Source organism: Chelonia mydas, chromosome 9 (genome assembly GCF_015237465.2).
Source record: "Chelonia mydas isolate rCheMyd1 chromosome 9, rCheMyd1.pri.v2, whole genome shotgun sequence".
In the NCBI taxonomy this organism is placed as follows: Eukaryota; Metazoa; Chordata; order Testudines; family Cheloniidae; genus Chelonia; species Chelonia mydas.
The window spans coordinates 8,214,792-8,220,920 of NC_057855.1; positions in this window are offsets into that span (position 1 = coordinate 8,214,792).

A 6,129-nucleotide genomic window follows, 5' to 3' on the forward strand; every position below is an offset into this window, starting at 1 on the left:
GCCAGGCCCTGTTGCAAGCACCGCACGCCCCGCTTCAGGGCTGGTGTCTGAAAACTCCACCGAGGCCCAGCCTGGGTCACCGGGGGAGTGCTGTGAACCCCCCAGACCTGGGGTCTCTCCCGTTGCAGGGTAGCTGCTCCTTCCCACTGTCCCAGCTCAGTCACACAGGCCGGTGGACAGGCTGCCCTGACAAATCACCACACCAGCAACGTCACCCCAAGGGCCCATCTGGCCCAGACACACCCTGGCAGGGGCCAGTGCCAGGTGCTGAGGGGAAAGTGCAAGAACCCCCCTAGTGGGCCATTAGGGAATAACCTGCCAAGGGGGAAGGTGTCTTCCTAAACCTGCCAGGGTGGTTAATTTGTTAATTAGCCCTGAAGCTGTAACATGCCTTGAAGCTGAAGGGTTGTATCCCATCAAATAGAACAGGGGATGGTCTCATTCTCCATAGTAAACGTCCAAGCCGATCCAATTTCCTGTCTTAATTGAGATCTAGTGGCAGAGAGTTCCACAGACCTTGTCTGCACGCTGTCAAAAAAGAACTTTCCTTTCATCTGCTTACCCTGCTGCTCAGACTCCCCAAGCCATGCCTTCAGCCCATTGGCTGCCAAACAGCCTAGCATGCAGTGCAATAGCCGGCCCCAGCCAAAGTCCTCTTGCCCATGGGCCACTCTCCAGCTGACAAGCACGAGTACCAGGTGTGTCTTGCTGTGCTTGTAAAGCTCAGCGTAAGGGCAGTGCATTGAAATGATTCATTAACAAGAAGACGCTGCGCGCAGCAGCAGGCAGGGCCCAGCGGCTCTCCTCCCCAGGCTGCTCGTCTAGCCCCAGGGCCAGGGCCCCATCACCTCCCTGTGCTGATCCAGCCCCGGGCCCTGCCCTGCCCTGCCCTGCCCAACCCTCCGTGGCACCCGAACTGGGGAGTGAGCCGCAGATTTGGTGGTGGGTTACATTGGAAGGGCTTCATGTGTGTGTGAGAGAGACACACTCTGGGTGTGTGCACGTGAGCAATAGGGAGCAGTAGAGGTGAGGGTTGGGGCTGTGTGTGTGTGTAGGGGGGTGTCCCTGGGACAGTGAGGGGAGATGATGTGAGTGTGTGACGAAGTGGGACTGTTCTTAATGGTTCCTCTGAATAGTGTGGGGGTGCCTCAGTTTCCCCTATGCAGTATCTAGGTGGTGGGGTAAGGGTGTATGGTCATTGCAGAGCCCTAGAGGGCAGGTGTGTGCAGGGGTCTGGACACAGAGAATGGCCAGCACCCTGTTTCCTGGCAATTTATGGCCTGGGCCCTTCCCCCCTGCAAGGTGAGAGCTAAAGGGGCTGGAGAACAAAGGAATCAGGTGCCCTCCTGGCCTGGGAAAGGGACAAAGCCCAGAGGAGGAGGGGCTGGAGGATGAGTCAGTTTGGCTGGGGACAAGGAGTGAAGGGCAGACGTGGTTGTCTGGCTCACTGCCCCCCAAAATGGACCCAGCTGAGGGGTCCCGTTCTCTGCACCTACAAGCTCTGTTTTAGACCATGTTCCTGTCGTCTAATAAACCTCTGTTTTACTGGCTGGCTGAGAGTCACGTCTGACTGCGGAGTTGGGGGGCAGGACCCTCTGGCTTCCCCAGGACCCCGCCTGGGCGGACTCGCTGTGGGAAGCGCATGGAGGGGCAGAGGAGGCTGAATGCTCCGAGGTCAGATCCAGGAAGGTGGAAGCCGGGTGAGCTGTGTGCCCTGCAGACAGGCTGCTCCCAGAGAGGAGACTTCCCCAGAGTCCTGCCTGGCTTCATGGGGAGCAGTTCCAGAGCAGCGCCCGGTGACTCCGTGACAGGGTGCGTATGAACTGTGGGGGACAGTGTGTGTGAGGGCATGGGGGGGCTGTGGGGTCATGGGGTACAGGGTGGGGGGCCATTGTGGGGGGGCTCATGGGGGCGGTGAGGGTGTGTGTGGGGGGCAATCCCTGGGCCTTCAGAGGTGACCACCCGCTGTGCCCCATGCTGCTTGCTGCACGCTGACTCTGCTGGATTGGCCCCCTCAGCCTGGAGGGTCCACACCCCTAGGAGCTGCTCCTCCTGGAGACACACGTGCACCAGTCACAAGTGCACACACACACGCATACATGCACACACGCATCCGATGAAGTGAGCTGTAGCCCACAAAAGCTTACGCTCAAATAAATTGGTTAGTCTCTAAGGTGCCACAAGTCCTCCTGTTCTTTTTGCGGGTACAGACTAACACGGCTGCTGCTCTGAAACACACACACTGTTACCCTTTGACTCCTGACCCATGCGCAGGTGTTACAACCATTTGTATCTCAGGGTTGGGGACGCTGGCTACCTCATTTCAAATGACACTACAGCGCCACCCCCTCAGCACCCCCATGAACCCCCCAAAAACTGCGTGAAGCTTGTTCTAAAGGGGGCGTTGCAGTGAGCCTGAAGTCTGGTACGTAGCCGAAGCCCTGTGCTGGTAACAGCCTAAGGCCACACTAGGGCTGATTGAAGTTAACCCAAGTAAATAATCTCGGTTAGAGGATTTAGTCGTATCCCTCAGGTGAGCCACTCTCTGGCCCGTGTAGGCTTTGTTTGGTCAGACCCTGTAATGGCACGGCCCAGAGAGCCTTTGAGCTGTGCAGACACGTACAGTTGTCGGGCTGCCCAACACAGGGGGCAGGAATTGCCAATCTGGACCCGAGGCAACAACCTAATCACATAGGTGGGCGTAAGGAGGCAGAGAGGGCATCAAAAAGGGACCTAACCCTAACCCTCAGCAGGCCTGTGGGCTGGCAACAACCTGTGCCCTCATCGGGGAACCCGGCGGGCACGTGGGGTTCCGTGAGGCGCGTCCGGCCGCTCTCCTTAGCCGGTTGTTCTTGTTCTGGGATGTCGCTGACAGCAATCGTGGCAATAACAAAACTCCTCAAGACTCTCGGAGGGTCTCACTCATCATCGTCCTAATTCTCCAAACAGCCCCCCGAGAGCGACCCTGGGATCGGTGACAAGTGCAGTTAGTGCCCCACATTAACCGTAAGGCCACAAGGTGCTCACGGTGCCGAGACAGGCTCCATCTGCCCCTCACTATTTGGCTCTAGACGTACTTACAATGCCGTCACGCTGCCCCCGTGGGCATGAAGCTCTGAGATGCCACGTCCCTCCCCCTCCCACATTCCCTTCCAGCTCCTTGGCCTCTGCCCAGCTTCCGTCTCCTGGCCACGGCAGGCGTGCGTGACGTTCGCTGCCTCACGCAAGGCCTCACGTGCTGGTTCCTTCCCACTGTGGCAGCGAATGTGCACAGGAGTGCCCAGAGCTCTGGGGCAATCACCGCCTGGACTTTCAGCTGGGGAGCAAGGTCCCAGTGCACAATACGGGACACAGCAGCATGGCACGGCCCAACGTGGGGCGCGCAGGCTCGGGGGGGGGGGGGGGGGAGGCAGGAGTGCTGGTCGGGGCTTGCTCGGACACTGGCTCCCTCTGCACTCCTCGGATCTGTGCCCTTTGGCGCCTCGCCACGTGCACCCCCATGGGGGGCCTGAGGCTGCCTCAGTTAAAGCATAGGGGGAGGTGAAGCAGTGGTTCCCGCTGATGTGTTGCCAATCACAGCTCGTGCTTTAACTCAGTGCCAAGGTGCCCAGTCCCCCCGCCCCTGCTGGCAGTGCACAGCAAGGCTCTTCCTCCAGGCAGGGTGACTACTGCTGGCAGGCGTCTGGGGCTGCTCTGGCTCACCAAATAACTCCCCACCCCCAGGGCCCAGGCCTCCAAGCTCCTGCAGAGGGCACTGGCAGCCAGGCAGCGTTCAAACACTACAGCCCTGGGCACTAATCATCATCAAAGTGGGCCCAGCACGGCCCAGCGCCAGGCGCTATCAGCGAGGGGGGCAGGCTGGGGCACTCTGGCTGTCGCCCCCCCGCTGAGCATTTCCAGTTCTCTCAGGGAGCTCGGGGAGGGCAGTGCTCGGCCCCCAGGTTTCGTAGCCTCCTGGCCCTGGGGTTGGGAGGTGACCGGGAGGCTGGCGAGCTCGGCCGGGGCTCAGCTCTGCGGGAGGGGCGAACGTCTGCATTGGCCGAGCACGTATCAAATGGGCCACAGGGCAACTCCCAGCTGATTCTAGCCTTGGCTTAGGGTCCACTTAGCCAGAGCCTTGTGAATGGCCCCCCAGGATTAACCCTTTCCTGGAGGATTTCCTCTCTCGTCTAGTGGCCTCGCTGGCCTGCCCTAGAGCTGCAGGCCCAAGTACTTCCCAGAGCAGCCAGGCCCAGGGCTGGCTGAAGCATTGGACCTGCCAGCCAGGGCCTTCTGCAGGGCTCAGGAAGAGAAGGAGCCTGGGGAGCTGACACGGCCGTGTCCCCCCTGGAATCCCTGCACCTTTCCAAGGTCCCCCAAAGGGATCTGCCAGCCATGACCTTGCTGGGGCCCATATCCCAAGAGAGGAGAGCCTGGACTGGCCAATGGGCCCTTCTCAAAGGCTTGGCCTGCAGCTGCCAGGGGAGCAGCCCAGCTCAACAGGGACCATTTAAACGGCTGCAGTTTGGCCCTGCAGACTTCACGCAAGCTGGTACGTGGCTCCCGTCCTCACACAGAGCCTCTCCCCCGAGCCTGGTGGGACGTCACGCCCAGGCTAGCTGGTCTAGGCTAGAGCTTGGGTGCTGCTTACACTCTGCTGGTAACCAGCCCTGGGTCCTGCGGCCGCTGGCTAACCCTGCCAATGGGTCAGCAGCGCCCTCCCACAGTGCCCCAGCAACCCAGAAGGGCAGACAAGTTCTCCCCCCGTTCCTGGGAAAGAATCCGGGGCTGGCTCGGCTCGCTGCCGCACTGACAGCCCGGGGATGCACCCCCAGAGCGCTGGGTGACCCCGGGGGTGAGCGTAGCGCCAGGGAGGGCACAGCAAGCAGGCGTTGCAGGGTGGCTGCTCACACCCACGTGAAGCCAAGGCAAGTGGCCTGCCCTGGGTGCCAGCCCGAGTTAACTCTGCGGCGAGGACCTACCCCGCCGCCCCAGGCTGCAGCCACACATAACCCTGCGCCTACAAAGCTCAGCCCTGTGCTGGGCCTTGGTGGGGGAGCTGGGGGCTGACTGCATGGCCGGCCACCTGCCTCCTTCACAGCAGCTGCAAGGACTGAGACCACCCAGTCTCCAGCCCTGTCCAGCCGAGGATCTCAAAGCACCTTACAAGGGTGGGGAGGATCATTGTCCCCATTTCAAAGATGGGGAAACTGAGTCACAGAATAGGAGGGACTTGCCCGGGATCACTCAAGTCAGTGGCAGAGCCAGGGAGAGATCCCTGCCTCCCTCCCATGAGCCAGGAAGCAGCAGGGTCCACGCAGGGAAGTGAGACCCCATCACAGGCTGGCAGGATTGGAGAATGCAGGGGGTGGGGTGGGGACAGGCAGCATTCTCCAGGAGGGACAGGGACCCCTGCCAACCCCACCTAACCCAGACAGGGAGGAGCAGGCCAGTGTACTCCAGCCAGCTCATGTGCCTGTGCTCTGAGCCTGTCTGTATCTCTGCTCCCACTCAGCCCTCCATGCCTGGTCTCCCCAGCCCTGCCTCCCTCCCTGGCCGTTCTTCTGCCCCCGCCCGTCTCTCCCCCTCGCCCAGTGTTTCAGGAGTACTCAGGGCCCAGCTTCATGGAGCAGCATCTCTCCCTTATTTACCTTCAGAGCCTTCCCCTGGCTGGGAGGGACAATTGCTTTCTCACTGCAGCTGCTCCCTGCCTTGCCCTTTTCTGCCTGCTGCCTGTGCTGGGAGAGCTGCCCTGCCGTCCAGACCCCAGCAAAGCATGGGAGCCCCTGGTCTAGAACATCCCCTGCATGAAGCCCAGCCCCACGGCTGTCCAGTGACCCCAGCCAGGGGGGTGAGATTCCTTCCCCACCGGCCCAACCTCCCTCCTTTGGGTCTTCAAAACACAGCCCAGAGGCACCCATTCCTCTAGGCAAATCCCACCTCAGTGCCACCAGGGGGTGCTCTAATCCCACCGGTGCAAAGCCTGAGGGAGGGGGAACAGCAGAGATCTTGGGCAGTGGAGAGTGCTCGATGGAGGGCGGGGGCTGTCTCAGGCAGAGGGGTGCTAATCCCAGGTGAGGGCAGGAGGGCAGGACATGCGTGTGGCCGGTCCCAGCGGTGCTCTGGTTCCACGCGCTGACGGTGCCTCCC